This window comes from Pagrus pagrus, assembly GCF_965226575.1.
Source record: "Pagrus pagrus genome assembly, chromosome: 20".
Lineage (NCBI taxonomy): Eukaryota > Metazoa > Chordata > Actinopteri > Spariformes > Sparidae > Pagrus > Pagrus pagrus.
In genome coordinates this window covers 8,837,802-8,861,144 of record NC_140207.1, presented here as the reverse complement: position 1 = coordinate 8,861,144, position 23,343 = coordinate 8,837,802, and the positions used below count along the sequence as shown (strand labels likewise).

General features: G+C 43.0%; 1 pseudogene across 1 annotated transcript in view; it reads right to left on the bottom strand.

The window, feature by feature from the left end:
• Positions 1–23,343, bottom strand: part of LOC311249718 (sodium/hydrogen exchanger 9-like) — a 69,471-nt pseudogene that overhangs the window by 9,868 nt on the left and 36,260 nt on the right. Inside the window, exons 13-14 of the transcript XR_014624928.1 lie at positions 3,148–3,193; positions 1,204–1,259 (exon numbers count right to left, since the gene is read on the bottom strand). The product of XR_014624928.1 is annotated as a sodium/hydrogen exchanger 9-like (transcript). The remainder of the gene's footprint in view (positions 1–1,203; positions 1,260–3,147; positions 3,194–23,343) is intronic.

The window sequence follows — 23,343 nt, the reverse complement described above, 5'->3', positions numbered from 1 at the left end:
TCACAAGCAGACCTGCATCTCGTTGTTTTGCAGCGGAGACAGAGTCCATAAAGTAAAATGATGTGCTCCTTACCGAGCACCGGGGCCAGGTCACGGGGCCATTAAGCGGTAAAATTAGATTAGCTTAAACTTAATGCAGTCCTCATGAAATTCCACTGCGGAGGACAGGGCCAGTGTTTTCTTACTGCCAGATGATTTAACTACATTGTCTACTTACAGGAATCCAGTTCACCCTGCAGTCAGGAGCGAGTACACGAAAGGAATAGTTTGAGACTTTGGGAAACACACTTACTCACTGTCTTGCTGAGAGTTAGATGAAAAGACAGATACTACTTCACAGACCGTCTGAAACATGGACGTAGTCTCTGTGATGTCACCAATGCAACTGTTTTGTCCAAGGCCATTTTGAAGGGACCACTTTGCAGGTTCCAGATCCTGCAGCTCTGAGCTGTAACTGGGAGACCTCTGGTTTTAGGCTATCTTTATTTGAGCACATCTCGTAGCTGGTAACTGCTGTGAATAATGCAGGAACATACCATTGTAAAGTTGCATGAACATGGACTTTTTCTTCGGTGGCAGCGATAATCTGAGTTTATCGAGACTGGCTGGCTTAGGTACCCCTAGCATCATTAACTTTTCACTTTTCCCAAATGCTCACTACCTCACTTCCCACAACAAACCTGCATTGGGAATTTTAATATGGGGGTCCATGGGGATAGAGTTGCTTTTGGAGCCAGCCTCAAGTGGGCATTTAGGGGATTGCTGTTTAAGGCACTTCATTTTTCAGTCCCTGGAGGTTGCTGCTTGTACAACTTTACCCCTATAGAAATATAATCTTGTTTATGCACTTTCATTTGGTGTGGGTTAAACAAACATGCATTAATTACAGATTTTGAGTGGTGCTGGGAGGTGGTTTTTAGCCGCGGACATATTAGGTAAACTACCATATGTATATACATATTGCTCACATACAGTCATACACAAATATATGTACAATGAATACAACTGAAGTAGCTCATGAACTAGATGTAGTATGTCCTACCATCAGAGTACATGTAGCTCTTTCTTCAGATTCCTGGAAATAAAGCCCTCTGCTCTTTTCTCTTGAACTCATTGTATACTACTCCACAGACCGGTGCATTAACAGCTGTGAGTGCGACCACATGCGAGAGTGCTTTTGAGAAGAAAGCAGTGAAAGGATACTTGTAGTCCAGATGGTGCCACAAGCCCCCTGTTGTGTCTGGCCTCCCTGTAGCAACCTGTAGATCATGAGAGAACCACTGTTACTCATCGACACACAAAGGTCCTCTGGGGTGCCTATATACGCTGCCTGATGGAAATGCTGGAAACCTGCACCCTGGGATGGTCAGGGGGGCCATATCCAGTGACCTCTGCATTTACAAGTGAGACCCCCGGCCCTGTGCTTATGTAGGAAAATCCTGCTCCTGTGAGTCCCTAGGGATCCTTTCTTGCTACGTTAAGCTACGCCCCCCAGCAGTCCCTGTGCAGACTCTCAACCTGGACAAGGTTACATTTATCCATTTCCATGAGAAAGAGCCCTGGAGCTCGGCCTCGCCTCTCCACTGGGGATCCTCCTACAGCCTTACCTGCAACGCTGCCTTCTCTGTCTGCACTCTCTGACCTCATAATGCCAGGGAGCTGCCCAGACCACGTCCCATTCAGAGGGTGCAGATAAGAGGCAGGTCAAATAAGAAGATGAAAGAGAGGGGATGGAGTGCTGCTGGGAACCAGTGATGGAAAGGTGGGAGAGGAGTGTGTGGGAGGACTTGTCTGCACAACAAAATAGGCACATTCACAAGGCCTGTGTGCCAGCAAGGATGTGCTGCAGACTGTCATTTAGCAGGAAGCCAAAGTGCATTTCCTCCACTTGAACCCTTTTATGCGCTTTGATGCTATGCGGTGTTAAAATAAACAGCAACGCCCAGATTAAAGGGTAGGAGCATATTATGCGTCGGTGAGAGAGGATGGCAGGATTCATCTTGCTAAGCACACAATGTGTTAAATCCCTGCAATGTTGCGACAGTATGTGCAAAAAACTATCCCCTACACCAGGAGCCAGACACGTTCAGACTCAGTATGTGACGCAGTACAGCCCCGCAGCACTTTTGTGGTGATTAAAAATAGCTCTTAAGCAAATGAAGTTTCATTGTCTTTGAATGCGATCGCTGCTCTCCCACTTTGTTCGGCTCCCTCCAGTGCGGAGAGCTGCGGCTAAGCAGAAAAACACAGCTCACAGCACAATCTACTGTATGCATAATGTAGAGTCACTTTGTATACAGCGGTGCAACTTATTTCAAGTACTGTGAATAAGTGAAAAATAGAAGCTGTTGTGGAGTCTGGAGTTTGTTTTTAATTATATTTTTTCGGCCATATGTGAAGATGTTTTCATAAAGATAATTCCATTATGATAATGGCATCATTTTAAGCCCTGTGAGCTGTTTCCTGCTGGCATCTGTTATTTTTCTCTACATATGTTTTTAAATCAGCTCCTCATTTTTAAAGTTTTATGTATACTGGCAGGGGCTTTTCATGAAAAATGCATGCCCTGAATACCTAAACTGAATCGTATAAAACTCTAGGTAGATCATTAGGACTTCTGTTTGCAATGATGTTAATAGTTTAAGTGTTTTAAAGCACACGGGACAGCTATTGACTGTCTGTAATCCATCAATGTAGAGAAGCACTAACGCTAAACTGGATTGATGAGAAATACCTGCACAAGAGCGATGAAGTGCAGCTAAATGGATGCAGCAGAGCACAAACGAAGATAGTAAACAATGCCCTCTTGGGTATTATGGCAAGGCGGATTATTGCTTTGCTGCCTGGTATACACAAAAATAGTTTTATTACCTACTTTTTAAAAAAGAGTGTGCAATATGTGAGGCAGTTCCACTTATTTAGACTTCCAACAGGCAGTTCTATAAATGCTTTTCCCAGTGTTGAACAGAGATTTAATGGACATCATATTTTGTATGCGTTCCTGCAGATGGAAGCTGGTGAAGCAGAGGGCCACAAGCAGGAGAATTGCTCAAAGTTGCGGCACTTCAGTTCAGATTAAAACACTTTTAAATGCCAGTCGGGACAAACAGAGAGGATAAAATATGGATCACAAAAAAGTGTCTTTACCTCAAGAGAAAGGTCCTCTGGATTTTCATCTGCATCCACCCCCACTCTGCAGAGAATGAGCAAAGTACAGTCAAACCATGACTCAACATAATAAAAGGACAAAAATCCCCAGGGTTGGATACATGTGAAACTACACCAGTTCAAACAGTCAGTGTAGTGCTGTGACTTTGCAATGAAAGTGAGAGTCAGTGCGAAACTCAGTTTGAACATGACCTTTCAAAGAGGCTCATCAAAATCAGCCTCGTCTTCCGCATCACACCAAGAAAATGTCAGCTGGGTAAACCTTTGATAAATGACAAAACAGCTCTGCAATTATGCTTGATATTCTGCGAGGCTGCGATCACTACCCCGCCGAGGTGTGCGGACCCGTCTTTGCTGCAGGCATGCTCGAGCAGCAGGGCTGAGAGGAGAGGCCGACTGGCGGCCGGCTCGCTCGCTCTGAACTGAAAGAAAATGACTCAGCACCGGCCAGTGACAGCCTAGTGAGCTGATTCATCGTGGAAACAAGGGCGTTATGTCGTTATGCATGCATTCCCCTATTATCTACACACGTGCTGAAGACTGCAGCACCGTCGCACCATTTTCAACCCTGAGTCTAGAAATCCAAAAAGTGATGTGAACATTGTGGTTAGACTTTCTGAAATCATTTACAGTTATACTGAGCCAAAGAAAAAAAAAAAACTCAAATCAGTACAGTGTGGGTGTGAAATTTCTTTCAGAGCTCAGAGGGAGGCTGAGCGTGAGATGGCTGTCGATGCTAGTTCCTACAGGTCAGCAGTTAACTCTAATAGCCGAGCATTACTGCTGCGAGGCTCAGGGCATTTTGAGATACCCCTATCGCTGTGTACTGTGTGTGTATGTGTGGCTTTGTGTGAATGTGCCAAAGCCTTTTTACTGAGACGCTTGTGCACTAACACAACAGAGAGGTGATTCTCATCGGAGCGCTCGAGCGCTGCGATTACTTAAGGTTGTGCAGATTTTCTGTCTTGGCTGCTGTCCCTCCTCGATCCATCTGTGGTGTTTGTCTTCATTTTCCTTCTCTCTGATCATCATCGCTCCTTTTGTTATTGCTTCTCACGTGCGGAGGCTTTTTTGCACTGTGTTGCCGACAACTCTCATGTGCATTATATATCGTGGAAAACATCCTGGACTTAACTGTACTTAGTAATTAATTTGATTTTGATCCTGGCTGTGGCCTATCCCAACAAACCATCCATCACTGAGCCGTTTCTCTTTCTCGGTTTGTTTTTCATTATCTGTCTCTGCCTCTTCCTCTATTTAATACACTGTTTTCCCATTTAAGTTGCTCTCTACACTCATCTTTATCTTAAGCCTCTCCATCATTGTCTCTTCTATGTCTTTTCTTTGTTACCTAATATCTTTTCCTCTTCCTGTTTATCAGAATCCTTTGTCTTCTCTCCTCCTCCACTTTCTTCCACTCCTTTTTATCATCTCAACATCCACCCTTCACGTCTTTATCACCTCCTACCTCTTCTTAATTCTGTTCCTTTGTCTGCTCCTCCTACCACCATCTCCCTGCTCTCTCTTTATTCTCTGCCCACAACATACTGAGGCTGAAACTGTCTTGAAATTACAGATGAGAACTAATAAGGTGCTGCTTTACTAAGCAAAGTCTTCCAGGGTCCACGCTGGAGCGTGTTGTTTTGCCGCGGTGCAAAGTGCGCACCTTCAGCTGGCGGGATGCATGTCACAGTAACGGGCTCTGTCACCGAGCTGAGCTGATAGAAAGAGGAAAGGGCAGATAAGGTGTGAAATGAACGGGCACGAAAGGGAACACAAGCTGAGGCTCGGGCCCGAAAGAAAAGGGGAAGCGGAGCAAAAATAGTGAGTTCCAGTTTCTTGAGCGTGATGGTGAGCGAGATAGTCATGCGGTGACATGCGAGTGGCAGAATGAGTCGGTGCTGCTGGTGAATGTGAGAGGGAGAGATAGTGAGCATGCTGAGTGAAAGATTGACTTGGAGACATGACAAGACAGCCAGAGAAAGACATAAAAATGAACAGAGGAGAGTGCATTTCTCTCTCAACAGCGATGTGATAACGAGGCAAGGTTTGTGAGTGCAGGATGCCAGTCTGCTTTGTGTCTCGGAGAAAACATTGTGCTGTCAGCCAGCCGGCTCTCTCAGCATCATGTTTTTTTTTAAATTGATGTGACCCCTGTGCCCTGTTAACCTTATCTCCAATACACTGACATTCAATACAGACAAGTCAACTCCAAACTAATCTAACTGCTCTGTGATCATGAGTTCGCAGAAATAAATCAGAGCGAGAGTGGACAGCCAGAGGCACACACTGGAGAAGTCTGTAAGCGCTGCATCAATTTATATCTACTGCGGGAAATAGGGTCCTAGACAACAGCTGAGTCACGTAAACATTTGTAATGAACCTCCAGAGGAGTATGCGATCCTCCCGTGGCCCAGTTTCCTCCCCAGATGAGGAGGAGCTCCATTCTGCAGGGAAATCACACCCCCGCAATAAAAAATCCAGTCAAACAAGAAACACACAATAGAGTAACTCGATCACCCACAATCTGGCGAGATCATAAGATTGAGTTGCGGCTGCAGCCTCCAGAACCAAAGCCTTCCACTTCTTCTTCTCTGTTAGTGGGCTGTTCGTGTACTGATGAGATCTCAACTGGTTTGTGCTGAGCTCCACTGTGACTAAAATATCTCTGGACACATTCCAGGATGACATGGCGGTCTGCACAGGGCCCTTCACTGACAACTCAACCAGGTTTTTGGGAAGCGTTGCGAAAGATATGAAGCCCGTGTTTGTTTAAACCTGTAAGAAAGAGGAGCTGATGTTTTAGTACATCTTGTCCAGCACACATTTAATTCCAAAAAATTCGCCCACGCTCATCCACAAACATCTCCTCGCAGGCTAATATGTCCACTATGCCTCATAGAGAATAGGAAGAAGAGCTAAATAACTCAGCCTTGAGCAGTGAAGCAGTATGTGTGTCTGCACATGCATGTGTGCCTGTGTCTCTGTAGTGCTGTTATCAGGCTGCCTGTCAGCAGTGGGCTGATAAAGCTGTGCTTGCAGTGCTGCAGGCGAACTGTACATGAAGCCTCGAGAGAAGACGTCAGAGCACCGCAGAAACGTCAACTTCTTTGCACACACGGCTCATTTATAACATATCTTCTCACCGCTGAGGCAGTCTAACAGGTTGAAGTTCAACATGTTTACTCGGAAGCAAAATATTTTCATTGGATGTGATTAGGAGTACTGGTTAATACACATTGGGATGAGTTGCTTCTTGAGTTCAAGTGCTCAAGTAGCATAAACTCAACAGGCAGCGTAAATTGAGTTGCAACACTCCTCCCCTCTGCCCAGCTATTTCCTCTACATGCTGCTCTGACAGGCAGAGAGGGAGAGAGGATGAGAGTGAAATAGACGGGGGAGCACAGAGAGATAGAGACGGGAGACAAAAAGTGTCTCACAGGGACTGCTTTATCTCTATAGTGTAAGTTTGGACAAGAGGAAGACTGTAAGTTATCCTTCCAGTTTCCTGTTTTGTTGATCCCATTCGGTTGCTCTTCTCACCAGGGATCCCATATTCGACAGCGTACACGCCTCGCAACAGAGATCTGAATTTGGAACCAGCATTGATATGAACACCAAGCACAACTGACATATACGCAGTGGTGGAGTACATTTACTCAAGTACTGCAACCAATTACAACTATTGAGATACTTCTGAGGTACTTTTTTGAGTATCTTTCATTTAATTGCTACTTTACTTTCTTCTCTACTGTGATTCAAAGGGAAATATTGTGCTTTTTACTCCATTAAATGTATCCGATGACTTCAGATTCAGTTAATTAATACAAATTATAATCCACAAGACTTTATTGATCCCTTGGCATAATTCACGAGCTACCCAGCAGTATAAAACAGATTTACAAGCTGCAACATCAACGTGGTGTGCATCAATAATTACTAGAACGGACCTCAGTAGAGTGCATACTTCCGCCAAGGCCCAATCCAATATCAAATAAAAGGTATTTAAATCCACTAGATCCGGATTTTTGTTTGGATCTGCATCAAATTGTACTCATAGATACCAGCCACCTAAATGGGCTTGATATTTTTCATCAAAATCCATGCATTATTCCCTGAGAAACTGAAAAAAATTGCTGACAAACCGATCAACAAACAACAAACAAACGGACACTGGTGAATACATAATCTCCTTGGCGGACAACTGCAAGAAGAAGAAACGAATAGCTTTATGTACAATTACCGACCATAATAAATAGGGCACTGTAATTCCATGCAGACAATGGATAATAAGCAAACAAAGAACAGAGAAGAACAGTCAGGATATTATCTGCTGGCGTTTCAGTATACACTATGTAACTGAGATACAGTAAGGTACAATGGAAGAGGGTTATAACTGGTATGGCTGGCAGATAGATCGGAGATATGATATGAATTTGGTTATTCTGTTTCTCACACAACATGGATTTTATCTGTCACGTTATGTAAATATCATTGCAAGCTTCAGTTCACCACATATTGACCAGTGAGTTTACAGCTCACTGAGAACATGCAAACATAACAGGGAAGCTACAGCTACAGCTACTTATTGGAAGAAGGGCAGTTCAACTCAAAAACAAGGCATGTCAGAGAGTATAAATAATGTAATCTGGTTCGAGATGATCCAGAAGTCGTGAAAAAAACCCAAAACAGACACAATGCAGACATCAGCGTCTGCAATGTCTCAGACGCTGACAGTAGGAACACAGTGTATTGACTAAATGATTGCAGCGATGAGAAAACTTAGAAAAAGCAGGAACAGTGAATTAAAGTGAAGTCTCTCATCTGGACTGTTGATAGATGACTCTGAAGGAACATTCTGTATTTTCTTTATGTTTGTATAAACTACAAGAATCTTTCAATATGTGATGGAAAAAGTGTGTTGTGGCATTATGTTGATTTGTTCGTGAAATTATTGTTGCTTTCTTTTCAAACATTACTGCTGAACAAACCTTTTAATATTTACAATATTAATGAGGTAATAATACAAACTCAGAAATACTTATTTTTTTCCATAACTACTGTAATAAACAAGCTGTTCTCAGAGGAAAATAAGGTCCCCAGAACACTGTTTGAAGCTAGAAAGGTGGCAACAAAGTAAAACAGCATGAAATTGTCCACTTTGTCACTTTCGCAAGCAGTTGTCCAGTCGCACTTTCAAAATAAAGGCACCAAAACTACTTTGTGCAGCTAGGAAAAGATCATGTTTTGCCTTATAAGGGTTTGTCTCGACCCCAACTAGCTGAAAGACCTGAATGAGCCACCCAAACAGCCCCAACCTCCACTCGATGCAGACCTTCTAGCTCTTTTTACCACATTCGTTCTTCCTTCTATCATCATTATCACCCCCTGCTGCACACGTGTACACTTTTCACGCCTAGTCGAGGCAACTTGTGACACTCACACATGCTGTCTTCTAGCAGATTGGCCCATTACACGCTTTGGCGTGAGAATGGGCCAAAAGTGGGAGTCACTGCAGGTTCTGAGCCTGAAATAAAACTGAAAATGTGGTGGAGAGTAAGAAACCACAAACAGTCAATCCAAAAAAAAAAAGATCTTGAAGTTGCACTGCCGATGCTGTGAGAGAGTGGAGTAAACATGACTCATGAATATACACACACACCCTCACCCACACACACAGTGTCAGCTTCCACTGTGTACGAAACTCTGCCTCCATAACCGCTGTCAATTATTTGACAAGTTAATGGATAATCCCAGAATCTTGTACTGCATTTAAATCACATTCTCTTCAAATTATATAACGGGGAGGGAGGAGACAAATGCACTGCTCATAAGCTTAAAAGACCCTGCACAGAGACACAACTACAGCCCCTGGCATGACTTCTAAATGAAAAACAATAAAACTTCTGTTTTAAAAAAAAAGAAATTATATGAACGGGAACTGATATATTGTGTTACATGTTGATACCATCCCGTATTTATAGTCGGTGTAAATTTTAGGTCATAATGCCAAGCTTTACAAGAGACTTAACTGCATATGAGTTGTCATGCATGAGGTGCGCTGAGCCCTGTATCTATCGGTGTTATTACTCAGCAGTAGATGAGGAGATAAAACAAAGACCAATACAACATAAGCCTCCATTCCTTGACTGCAGTGTTACAAAAGAAAAAATCCATTTATGGCAAAGTGTCTGACTGCAGTAAATAGGTCAATCTACTGAAACCTCGAATGAGAATCACACTCACTCTGCAGCTTTAACCTAAATTTTCCATCACTCAAGCCGGTGTAAAAATAAAGTTGGCGGCGTAGTGAGTGGGTTACTTGTTCTCGAGTGTGTTATCACATCCGTGTGTTGCAGTGGGCTGTGCAGAGCATTTACATACAAGCACGGTCCATTGTCTCAGAGATAATACCCTTTGGGAGATAGCTCATCTAAGCAGGCAAAACTTTAAAAATACTTCCATACTGCATACTAATGAATGGTCACCCACTCAGCAGATGCCCAGTATCATGTTATCGTTTAATCTGAGCCACAGGATAACAATGGACAGAAATAATTCTGCATACAATGTAATGCCAACTTGGCCTCAAGTCCTTCCTACCGTAGGAGCAATTTCCAAATACTTGCACGTGCATGATAATAGAACAATTACACAATTGTGTCAGTAAAAGCTCTAAGTTACACGCTTTCTATGAAAAAGTTAAAGTTAATGTCCAGGTAAATAATTTATTTGTCAGTGCTAAAGAAAGGCTGTAAATAAACCAGCATTTTTTCCATTTCAGAGAACATGTGTTAAATTATTTATGTAGCCATGTGTGCACAATCTCTTGCACAGTACGCTTTATTCACTCTTTTGCTCAGATTTAGATAAGAGAAGTGATACCACTCTCATGAGTGTACTCTAAGTATCAAGCTATATATAGCTAGCTTAGCTTAGGGAAAACAACTAGCACTGCTGTGGCTGAAGGTAACACAATCAACCAGAGCCTGTAAAGCTGTAAAGCTGTGCGGTAGACCTCACCATCAGCTGCACATCAACACCACCACCAACGACGCAGTGTTCATACAAGTTAACATCGTAAATATATCCTTCCATCGCATAGCCACCTGTAGTCCTTGCTTTCGGCTTCTTGAAGCTATACTGACTCCCAGAAACTGCCTATAAAACATTATGGGACCGGCGTTGGTATGTCTCTTATTGTCAAGCTTGTCTAATCTAGCAACAGTAACTAAGGGGATGAGTCATTACTTACTTTCAGCAGTTTGATTTTTCTCTGCTTCAGTGTTGTAGGTTCTGTACTTGAGATTAACTTAAGTATACTTTGCTATCTTCTTCCAATGATTTAATTTTATGCATGAGGATTCTTTGGTGCTACATTTATTACAAAATAAAAGGCGAGAAACAACAAGCAAAAAAAAAAAAAGCGTCATATTTCTGCCTTAGTTTGAGCTCGCCTACATTTTCACACTCAGCTGCTGGTGAGAAGGACATCCCTCCCATGTGAAAGCTGACAAACGTCAAAGTTTCAAACAGTATCAGATTTTTTTTCACATTTCAGCCAGCTGGATCCCTGTGGAGAGCCAAGGACAGTTGGGAGCAAGAGGGGCTGTGGGAGCCAAAAGATATTATTATCACACAGAATTAATTTCCCTTCTCACAACTTTCACCTGGAAGTCGCAGCATGACACAGGGAAATGGCCTAAATTTAGTCTAGCGGAGAGTTGGCAGAACACGGAGCAAGGCAAGAACTGGCTGGATAACAGCATCCAGGTAACACATCAAACTAGTGTTATATTTTCTTCAATACACATTATATTTAGTGATGGATGTTATGTCTGTTTCAGTAAGATAAATTAGTGTTGAATTAGTGTCCACTGCTTTATTTCGTCAAATGATTTCGTTAATTTTGTTATGATTTCCCTAGCTTTTAAATGAAACAATGTGCAACAATGCTTATCTTCTCCAGACATCAGTGCTTCCTGTTTCCCTGATTGCTCACAGAAAAAAGGAGGTGACTTATTCCTTCTGAAGAAAAGCGCCCCAACTACCAGTTATGGTGTTGCAGATTTACTGCCCTTAAGGAATAACAACATTACTTGTTACAAATATATTACCAGGCAGATATATTACCAGCTCCCAAGCTCTGCCCAAGTAAAATGTTGAAAGTGAAATTGACATGGAAACAAAGCCATGCAAAGCAAATGGCGAATTCATATGCATTGTAATCGGGAAATTATACTTCAAGATCTTTAACAGGCAAATCTAATCAAATCCATGTTGTGTTTTCCTCCTCAAATGTCTCGACTGTCTAGTCATCAATAAGAACCATCAACAACTGTGTGAAAGAGTCAGATCCTTGCTGAATTGCTCTAAAGCCTAAAGCTGCTTAATGATTGTTAATGACGAGCAAAGTATTTGATGAAAATACAATAATAGCCTGCTGCATTAGTGCTCTCTGGTGTGTGGGTGCGCACTGCGAACTGGGAAATTGTAATGAAAAGGGTTGTGGTCAGACAAAACCACCCAATTTCAAAAACAAGCTTGTTGATGAAGCTTTCAATAACTCGACGAGTGTGCGCGACACTTGCCTGCGGGTGTATTTCAGCTGCCAGACTGTTCATAATTGTGGCCCAGAACAAATCCCTTTATACGGCTTTATTCCTCCTTCCTTCCTTCCTCCTTCCGTCCTCCTTCCTTTCTCTGACTCCTGCCAGAAACTGCTTCAAGGATGCGAGATCAAATGCCTCCTTTTGATAACGCTGGGAAACTCTTTCACGGCTGGCTCTGAGGGGCGCGTCTTGATGCTGTGTTGGGTTGTCATGTTCGGACAGTGCCATTTTTTTTAACGTGGAGGATCAAGGGCAGTGTCTGCTGGCACTAGCTAAATATATCAGGGGAATCTCAGAGAGAGGACTTAGTGGTATCTGGGTTATCATACCAAGGAAGTTGCAACAACAGTAACCTGTTTTGTGTGCCAGATGTGAGGCACTGGGCTGATGCTGTATTGCTTCCTGCTGCAGACACGTCAGGGGGATTTCCTCGTCTTTTCACAGGAAAATGGGTAACACTGACCCGCTTTTGTAGTTTTTGACTTCGCCCCAGGCTTAAAGGTGCAGTGTGTAAGAAGAAGATATCTATTTTTCAGAAATGGAATGTAATATTCATCATTACGTTTTCATTAGTGTTTAATCACTTGAAACAAAGCTGTATTTTCGTTACCTTAGAATGAGCCTTTCATATCTACAGATGGAGCTGATCCTCTTTATAGATGTATGATAGGACTAGATGGCGCCTATTCAGTCCAGTGAGAATTGCTCACATGGGGCATACACCAAAAACATCTTCATGGTTATCCGGCCCACTGAATATTTCCCGGCCCCACCTCAAGTTCAAGTTCCTTTCTTCAGCTTTCATTAACTTTAAATAAATAAACACTAACGTACTCAGAGAACCAAACACTGAGACACAGAAGGAAAAAAACTCACAAAAGTTGTTTATTTTCCTAGTGATGCGTGATCATGTCTCATTACACTTTTACCCACTTGTAAGCACTAATGCAAAGGGAAACTGTCTTCCCTGCTATAAAAAGTTCTTATCAACCAGCTTCCCAGGGTCCGCACGGCCAAATAACCTCGATTCCCACCATGTTGGCGTTGCCTCCTCAAAACAAAATGTGTTCTTCGATTAACATCAAGTCATCAGGGTTATGCAAATAATTTGTATAAATAAAAAAAATCATAATAGAAAGAGTGATAATTGATCTTGTTTGCAGTTCGAGGTTTGATGTCAACAGTTTAACAGATGTCTCTTTTATAATGGTCTACAGGGAAAATGCTTTTTGGGTCGGAAGGGAATTTCTTGCCACAATACCACATGGTACATTCTTATGATCTGCTACAGTATGTTGCACCGCCATGTTCCTACTGTAGCTGGACAAACCGCACACTGGCACAAGCAAGGGCCTTTCATGTTCTCTATGTTTTAAGCGACCACTGCAGGAAATTATGAGGCGAGGGGTTTGTTGCAATGTGAAACCTCCGGATAGATTACCCTAAATCAGCGATCGTCAACAAGATGACCGTGTGAGCATATGAGTCACCTGCAGGGCACCTTAAAGCTAGACTGCCTCCTCATATATGTAATCTATTTTATATATAGCTGTGTTTCTCCACATGAACTTTTTACTTGGGCAGGCCCTGCTCTCTGGTAACTCATCCCTCTTGTATGTGATTGCGATGCGACCTCTCTTTTTTATGTAGGCCTACTTACAGGACGTTGTTGTTGTGTGCAAACTTGTAAGTGCACCTGGTTGTTGTGATGTCATTCGGTGCCTGTCGGTTTGGACTAGCTACATAATTAACAAGCTTCCTCCGGCTCACCTGCTGTTATGACAACGGAGTCGCGTGTGGAAAAACTCCTAAAGGCGTACACAGTAATACAAGTAGCCCTTCATATTACTGCCTCCTTGAGGCAGCTCTCACCTGTTAATGACACCTAACCTAAATCCTACACACTGGGCCGTAAATTAGACCTGCACTGGATGTAGACTTGTACATGTGGACTTTGGGTAAGGAAGCAAGAGATGACAGGAATATTGAGAAGTTAAGGAGAGTGTGCTGCTGTGTGGCTCGCTGGTCTGAATGACCATTTGTCGAATCTGTCTGGCATATCAAATGAAGTGTCAAACCACTGTCTCAGAACCCCCGAGGCATGGAGCTGGTAAACTGTTATGTTTATGCACAGATGCATGTGTTACAGCTGCACGTGTGGTGTGTAATCGTCAATTCTGAGTTTGGATAAGGGTATCATCACTGAGCTATCTCCCACCTGCTCGCTCATCTGCTGCCTAATCACCCCCCTTTCTCTCGTACGTGTGCCTTCCTCACGATGCTGCTGCTGCTGCTGCTGCTCTTGCTGTGGGGGATATTGTTCTCTATACGTAGGTGCTGATGAAATTTTGAGTCTGAGTGGTGAATTATTTAAGAGGCAGGATTATGAAAGCAGCTTCTTGGCGCGTTGCTAGCGGGTATGAATCGATATGAGCCCCACCACTACCACCACCACCACTGCCACCTCCTCCCCCCCTTTTTTTCTCCCTGAAACCACAGACCCTCTGAACAGAAGTCCAGACACATGGCCACGGGACATGGCAGACTGGACAGCCAGATGCACTGTGCATGTGTGTGTATGAGGCTCCATGAAATACGCTACACGGGAAAGTCAAGTCAGAAGGAGGATGGGATTGTGTGTGTGTGTCGACGTGCGTGAGACAGACAGAGGGACCTAATTCAGACTGACCGCGTCCACAGGAACAGATGGCCAACTCAAGGCCTGCCAAGTCTATTCTTCTTTTCCCCTGGTTCTGCCTGCAGGCGGGGGTCTACGATCCAAGTCGGAAGGGTTAGAAAACAGACACACCACACACACACAGATGTAGCGCACGCATACACACAAACCTACATTTCTGTGGGTGAAGTCTGACCCTTCGCAACATACCGGTTACATAACAGTTTCACACAGTTGCCTTTCGATGAAGATTTGATTTCATGGACTTGATTTGTGCACTGCCAATGCTCGGAGGCTTTCAGGACTGGATAAATGACCAGCTTCCAGCACGCACTCTCTCGTTTCACTTGATTGTCTCACTGTGAGTTAGTCTACATTCATTTTTCTCTCCGCCAGCTCTCCTCTCTCGATGTGTGCCCATTCTGCTGAACCATTAAATCTGCCTCTCTTCTCTCATCTGTGTATTGGGAGTCCATGTTTGGCTACGCTGTTGTTCTCTCTCTCCGGCCAATGGTTTCCTGCCTCAAGCACAAGCAATTGGGAGAACCACCTCGGAGAGCTACGATTTCATGGCGCCGATCAAAGAAAAATGGACGAGTTTCAACCTTGTGGTGAACTTAACATTCAGGGCAGAGCAAAGAACATTCTCAGGAAGGACAGACATCATAAACGGTTTACAAGGATGACACATTGTTACCTTGATGGGGACTTGAGTTTGCATGTGCCTTTACACTGGCAGGGAACCAACAAAGAAAACAATAGATCAGTGTCTAAAGAGACAAATGCATCCTCTCAAGCTGTTGACCTTAAAGGTTTTTGTTTTTCACAAGCTAGGTCACACAAGACTGTAAACAAACTCCCAGTATCAGCAAGCTTAGGAGAAAGTCAAATAAAAGTGAACATTAAGATTGTTACAAAAGACGGCAACATGGGTCAGTCAGCCACTTTGGACCGGACTGAAATATCTTAGCAACCGCCATGAAATTGGGTAAAGGCATTAACGAATGAATCCCACTGACTCTGGTGTTTTCCTGTTTATTATTGTAGTGACACCTTAAGGTTAACATTTCTGGTTCAAAATGACTAACGTTGACTATAATTGGATGCGCTTGCCATAAAGTTTAGTACAGACATTCATGCTCTCCCTCCGGATGAATTGTACTAACTTTGGTGATCTCCTTTAGCACAGTCATCAGGACTGATTTCTAATGTGTCCAGAATTTTGGTTTATGAATGTGGTAAACTGTCAAGTTCACGCAGCAGCACGCAGAACACAAAGTATGTAGATTGAGCCAAATTTCACACAGAAACCTTTATCCATATGCTGTTAGCAACATATGCTAAGATAAGTGTTGCAAATGAAACACTGGAGCTGGAAGGCCACCCTGTGTCCTTAGTCAGTTGTTTGGGTTTGTTTGTCTGTACGGACGGCGTTGCTCCACCGTTGTGCAATACATAAATGTTTGGGTGCTTTGAATGTTTACGCTTAGCCACGGTGGAACTTCGTGAAACTCTTTTCCAAATGCTTAAGATCATTTCCTTGTTTTTCAGAGCATAAAATGCGCTTTTCAGTTTTATTACCTAGTCTGACCTATTGCCTCATTGGAAAGTGTTGTCATTTAGTGTAGATACAGTGTAATGCAGAAAGGGTTCCTTATTTTTACAACAACAGTAAAGTTGCCAGTGAGCAAAATGCTACGTTAGTCCCTGGGATGAAGAAGACAGAGTATCAAAATAAATGAAAAGAAATGTATCCTTAAGCGTTTGTTTTTCCCCTGCACTACCTTTAAAAAATCAGCAAGTATGCATTGGCAATTTAAGTATGTTAGCACCCTGATATTAGCATTCAGCTAAAAGCACTACTATGCCTGTGCAGCCTCACTGAACTGAGCAATTTTAATAAAATTACATTTTATAACATTTTGGGTGAGCTCACTTCCAAGTAAGTGTTTTAGAGAGTATAGCTAAACTTGGAGTCTACTACCTGTCTGACCTTTCATGTCTCATTCCCTGAACTTCTTGTGCTGCATTCCCTGATCCCATTGATTAACTTTGTGAGTAGGGATTTTCATAACTTGGAGCAGTAAAGGCCAAAACTGTGAAAAAGAACCATGCCCTTGAGGTATTAGGCACAAAAATCACCTTGATCCAATAGATTTTTCGATCTTTTCATCTTCTCGGGCTGTCTCTCTCCTCCCAATTTTCTGTCTCCATCTTCTCCTCCAATGTTCTCTCTGTTAATTCTTCAAGAGGCTGAGGGCCTAAATTATAGAGGGCTAAAAATAATGGCTCTATAAATAAGAGGTGCCCATTGAGAGTGATTGAGAGGCGAGGTCGCTAGGCAGCTAGGGAAGCTGGGTAAGTTGGATTCATTAGATCTCTCAGCTTGAGTAGCCCCCACAACTCACCCACACAAACGCATGGCACAGTTTCCTCGTAAACGGCACACACACCGATGCAGCATTGGGATTTTTTTCGACTACACTTCCTATCTCTACCTCCGTAGCTCTCTGCAGTGTTGCAAATTTAGCCCCATCAGTACCATCCATCAAACCTCATTACCAATTTGCCATTCCCTCTGAGGACTCCATGCAGGCCACACTCTTAAAGCTTTGTTCATCCACCGGTGGAGTGGAAAAATGTGCGCGCAGTTGTGTGCGTTTGCATTTATGCATGTGTGAGACAGTGCGCGGCAGAGGCGCCCCGTGTCTGTTTTATTATTCATACTCATGTGTGGATCCTCTTTCAGCCCACAGACACCTGCCAGAGATACACACAGCACATACTGATGTTTTCCTATACCCTGCCCCGGTCTCTCTGGTGCTTCGCTGAGACCGTCTTAAAACAATGAATTTAGAAATACATCTCGACAAACTGCTTTATGTCCGTGTGTATCTCATTTGCGTATGGTGTTCATGCAAAATTCCCGAGCTCTATCTCCCATCATGGACCCACACAAGCAGACACACACGCGCACACAAGTGGGCGCTTTTATTGCCCTGATGCTCTTTTTAATGGTCCTCCACCTCCCTCTCTGTATTGACGTCACATCCATTAGGCCGTGCCTCTGGGCCTTTTTAGCGGAGGCTGCAGCACAGGACTCGAATGTACGAGACCTCCGTCCAGAGTCAATCTCCACCTGATAAACTCGCCGAATTGGCTGATCTGACGGACGCGGTTACCACAGCAATCTGTTCAGCCTCTCCGCACAACGCCACGGCTATCAATCCACTGTGAGAGGAAACCCATTGACTTGTGTGTCAGAGGGGTGAGCGGTGCGTTAAAGGGGGCACGTGCTCTCTGTGAGCGCTCAAGCTCTCAGGTAAACACACACACACACACACACTCACACACACAGCTCAACTATCAACACACATAGGAGTGTTGATAGTTGAGCTGAAAGACGACTATCTGTATCTGGTGCCACAGAGTGTAACCCTGGCAGGCTAATGTGAAGAGATAACGTTTCACGTCTGATCAGCATCAGAATCATAATTCACTGGCTTTACCCAGCATCCATCTCACTCTGCTCCCATCAGCAACATCCTCAATTAGGGTCCCACTTACCCTGTGAACAAGCCTCTTTTTAGACCCTGAATGTAGCACCAAAGTCTCAGCAGCACCCTACAGCCCTACATGTCACACTGACTGACTCTTCTCCCCTTCATGAATATAGAATGAATGTAAAGTAGGCTCCATAGGCAACTTCAGCCAAAGCAAAACAGAGTAAGCTGCACTAGAGTGGTGACAACCCTGTGCTGCCTGGCCTGGCGTAGACAGAAATGGCAAATGGATGGACCGAGGATGGGCTGAATTTTGATGGCAGAGCCTTTTTCCCCGACTGAGAAAAGATCCTTCTGAAATGTTAAAACGACGCTCGGTTCTTCAACACTCAGGAGACATAATCAATGGCCGGTGCGGCTGGCTGAACTTGCAGCGCTCCACTGTGACTTAGTGCTGCACATCTAAACCCTGTCGCCAACTGGAGCTGAGCTCAATGTAATGAGAAATGAGACTTAACTTTCAGCACAGCGAGGGAGGGAAAATCACCAAAGGAGGAGCAGGGGAAGAAGAAAAGAAGGGAGACAGAGGGAAAGGAAGAACTACAGGTTGTTTTGATAAATAATGGCACAAAGTGTTGTGGGAGCTGTAATATAGCTGCAATCCATCACTGGATCATCAGGCTACATTAATAATGAATGTGTTTTGTAGACACAACAACAGATGCATTTCTGCTTGACGAAATGTCACCTGAGCATATTGATCCATCTATGAAAAGGACAAGAGAAAAAGAAGGATAATTTCACAAGTTTTCACATTTGGTAAGCTATCGTACAACAAAGATCGCTTTGTGAATGACATGAAAGAATGTTACATTTTTAAAGCCAGGCAGAAGAGCCTTTGTTCTCCGAGTTCCAAAGTCGTCCCTCGCTGTAGATTGGTTTTCTAATTCACACTTCTCTTATATTTTCCCATTTCCTTTTGTCACAGACCGATCCCTTTTGACTGGACAGAATAAAGAAGACACCAATGAAGGAGTGAAGTCTTTTTCCTCTATCTTCCCCTTATTGTCTCCTTTCCTATCAGTAGGGGCAAACCGATGCAGGAGCCATTCATCTTTGGAGTCTTTTGAAGTATCTTCCGTCCAATCAGGCTGACATCTTTTTATTATGGGCAGTGTGTATTTGCCTGTGTACAGGAGGATACGCGAGTGACTTTCCCCTCTCCTTCAGTTGGCAACGCCTACATATCAAGAAGGAGGTGGGGTGTATGTGTGCGGGTGTGTGTGGGTGTGTGGCCTTACTCTTGTATTACACAGTCCCCACAATTGGAAAAATGTTATCACAGCTCTACAGGCAGATGGATGTCAAAAAAGAGTGAGCGAGCGGGTAAGAGAGAGCGAGCGATAAGAGGTCAGTGGGGCATGAGGGAGAGTGAGTGACATCAGAGACATGGTTTTCCACCCGTCCATCTGTCCACTCAAAACAAACAGGCCAGTCATTAGCCAGGCTCCAGCTGTTACGTCTTAGCCTCCAAGTTTTGAACACTGCTCATTTATATGAGCACGTACATACACACACCCAGTGACGCACACACAAGCACTACAGCGGAGTGCGAGGTCTCCTGACTGGCCGATGCTAGTTGCCCTTAAGTAACTACCATGACATATTCTGAAATGAGCTCATCTCACAAAACTTTAAAGGGGAAATGGCTTGCATGCGGGCTCTATCCATCGCTCTCGCTCCATGGAGTATGCAAATGACAAGTCTTAGCTTCTGCTGCCATGCTGGCAGCTCTGTGAGGCTTTACTTTAGGCACAGCAGTGCTAACTGCTAACATCAACATGCTAAGGAGCTCAGCGTGAGAATGCTGACATGCTGATTATAAACAGGTGTTGATCAGGTTAACCATCCTTGTTTAGCCTGTTATGCGTTACTAATTAGCACTTAAAACATGATACAGCTTTGGTTTATGGGTAGGCTATGTTATTAGTGTTTGGCTAGATTGAATCAGCTTGATGATCAGGCCTCCAGATTCATTCATTAGCTCTCCTCCTAACATTATCAACATGGGTTCATTGTTTGCAACGTAGCATTATCAGAGATTTTTTTTTTTTTTTTTTTTACGTGTCCTCCTCTGACAGTGGGTTTACTGCATCCTTTCATATTTTAATGATATTTTATGGGCCTTCATACTTAGAAAAATCCATTTAATCCTGTACCAAACACATTTTCTATAGTCCCCGGGAAGACAGGACGCTGTAAGTCCTGCTGATGATGGTGCCATTAGAAAAGTCAGTCATTAGCATTATTCCTCTATGAACCTCAAATATCTGTCGCAAACTTCCAGACAATCATGAAGTTAGTTTTCAAGATATTTCACTCTCAACCAAAAATGTCAACCTACTGGTGATAGTATGATGAAAAATTAGAGGATCACCAACGTCAGTATGATTCATCCACCATGAATGCCTATACAAAATTCCATGGGCATCTGCTGAATAGTCGTTAAGATATTTGTGTCTAGATCAAAGTGGAGGACCGACCACCCGTCCGACCTTGCCATACATACAGCCATACCGCTGCATCTGCCCTTTGCTTGACATTAAGGAAAAATGTTATTCAGATATGTAGCAAAGCAATAAACTGCAGTAAACACACAGCAAAGGCGTAAGACCTTGTGATCACTGCCATACATTTAAAGCTACTGCTATCACTAATAATAGATAAGCACATGTTATGCCAAAAGCAAAATAAAACTATTAGTCTGAGCTGGGCTGAGGAAAGATAATGATATTCAAACTGAAAGGGCTTGAAGAGGACATAACTGGCCAACGTTCAAAGCTGAGGGGCCCCCAGACTGCTCACTGTGACTGGGTCTCAGATCTCCCCAGGGGTGCCCTGTCACCTCCAGCCCTCATCAAAGCCAAGGAGACAGACCGAGACCGAGAACCGGCAGTGTGACATTGCGTGCGTGTGTCTGAGTCTTCGTGATACTGCTTGGGCATAGAGGTACATGGGCAAAGGAAAAGACAAAGACAGGAACAAATAGACCACTAAAGAATGGATTCTGCTTTACACTGCGACATGCTGCCATTTGTTATAATTTGCCGATGTTGTGTTGCAGCTGATTGGTTGCGAGGTACTGTCAATTTGTGACACTTAAGAAATATGAGTCTATACAATTCATTAGTCTAAATTTTGGGCATATTATTGATTCTCAGATTTGAATCAGACTTGAAAATCAGTTTGAAAAGTTTTAGTGGACTTCAGAAAACAGCGTGCATATCACATCAACACATACATCAGGTGTCCAATTACAAATAATGGTTCTGACCACAGAAACAAACATAGGGCTGTTTTCCATGCTGATGCAAAGCTGGTGGAGGCACAAGTGCGGGCAGATTGCCAATTTCATTAGGGCACAAGACAACTTTTAGCCCTTCTGGCCCTATTTGCTTATTTCCTAGCTCCAAACAAGGGTGGAGTACTCAGCACAAACACAAGCAGCCTGTGTACGTGCTGAGGTGCACACACAAAAACCTATTCAATGTTACATAAACTGTTTTACATATGTTGTTTACCCCCTAGCAAACTTTGATAATTCTCCAAGTCTTTTCTGAACAATTAGCAATGTGACATTTAGCTATTTTAAAAAGGGATGCTTAGCATTTAAAAAACATAAAATTAACAATGTAAAACTTTATCACATATACTCCAAATATTAAATGTGAGATTAAGCAAAAAATCCTATCCTATAAATCCTAATTTAGTTTAACAAAATTGAAATTTTCATTATCTACTTGCCCCCATGCTGAAGGAAATCTGGGTAAGTTTCTTAGACCTCAAAACATTTCTGGAGCTTTTCAGCAACACAGCATTGGAGCATTCTGCTAAATAACTGAAGTGGATGGGAACGTGTTTATGAAATGCAAAAAAAAAAAACATCAAGAAAAACATAAAGTGTCTTCATGCAGCTCGTCTGGCGAAAAGTCTCCCTGGGATCCCAAATCGATTTGAAAAGATGATATATACCCCATTAACACGCAGTCTAGTGCGCCTACTTCAGCTTGATGTGCTCGATCGTTTTTATCTCAGCAGCTACAGTGAAGATTTCAGCTCAAAAAAGGGTGTTAATAACGTCTTTTCAAATCAATCTGGGATCTCGTGCCGTCCAGAGACTTATATTACGCTGGACGAGCTGCATGGAGTCATTTTATGCCTTACTTTTAGGAGAATGCTGCAATGATGTTTTGCTGTGAAGCTCCAGAAATGTTTTGTGGACCATGAAACATTACCGGAATTGGGGGTGAGAAGATAAAGACAAAATATTCATTTTCTGGGTGAACGTATTCTTTAAAAATTTACATATTGGCATAGCTGACAGTCTCAGCTACAAAAAGTTCAACTTTTTAGAGCGTATCAGGACAAATCAGGCTCGCATTTCATCTTCAACATATACATAAATCCAAATCCACCCAAACCTCCCTATACTGATAAAGTGTTGCTCATTCTGAACAGTACATTCACAAGATGGTTGGTTGGTTGGTTGGTTGAGCTTGTGTTTGCACTTGACTGATTTATGTTCGCCATGTTATTTCCACCATTAGTTTTCTCATTATTTCTTCCACATTGGACTAGATGGGTATAATCTGTTCAAAAGTTAGTTTTTGCCTCCTGCAGAGCAAAACGACCATTAACTGACAAGTGTGTGGGTTTGAGCATAGGAAAGCAAATGCCCGGGAGGTTGGTGTGAAGCAACAAGCATGACAATACAGAGGAGCGACCGAGGACCGGAGAAAAGAAAAACGACAATTATCCAGTTTCATGGTGAGTTGCGTTTGGATATATCAATAATTACTATCAATTGCACAATACAGGAAAATAGTATTTTCATTACTGTATGCAGTTTAGTGTAAATAATCACTTTATATTGCGGCGGCATGATGAAACTCTCAAGTGTGGGCAATAATGCACCTTGAAATTGGGACTGAAATAGAGAGGAAAAGAGGAGAGGCAGACAGTCTGGGCTTTAGAAGCACATTTTGTCTCGCGTTCTGAAGCCTGCAAGACTGAAGCTAAGGCAGTATATTTTTTTTTTTTACTCTGTAGTTCTCGTCTCTTTTGAGCCTTAACCATCTATCTAAACATGAAGCACATGCATTTCACATTGCAGTCTGACAAGCAGCTCACCTCTCTCAGCATTTCTGAGTTTGTGGCTGTGAGAGTCTTAAGATAGCAGAATACTGGGACAAACAATACCATCCTACGTTGATATGTTTTTCATTTCAGCCTCAGTTGCAAAAGATCAATTTTCTTTCCCTCTTGAATTCTGGTGCCCACTTTGTGGTTGGAAACTTTCTTTTCTTAGACTCTTTTAGATTAT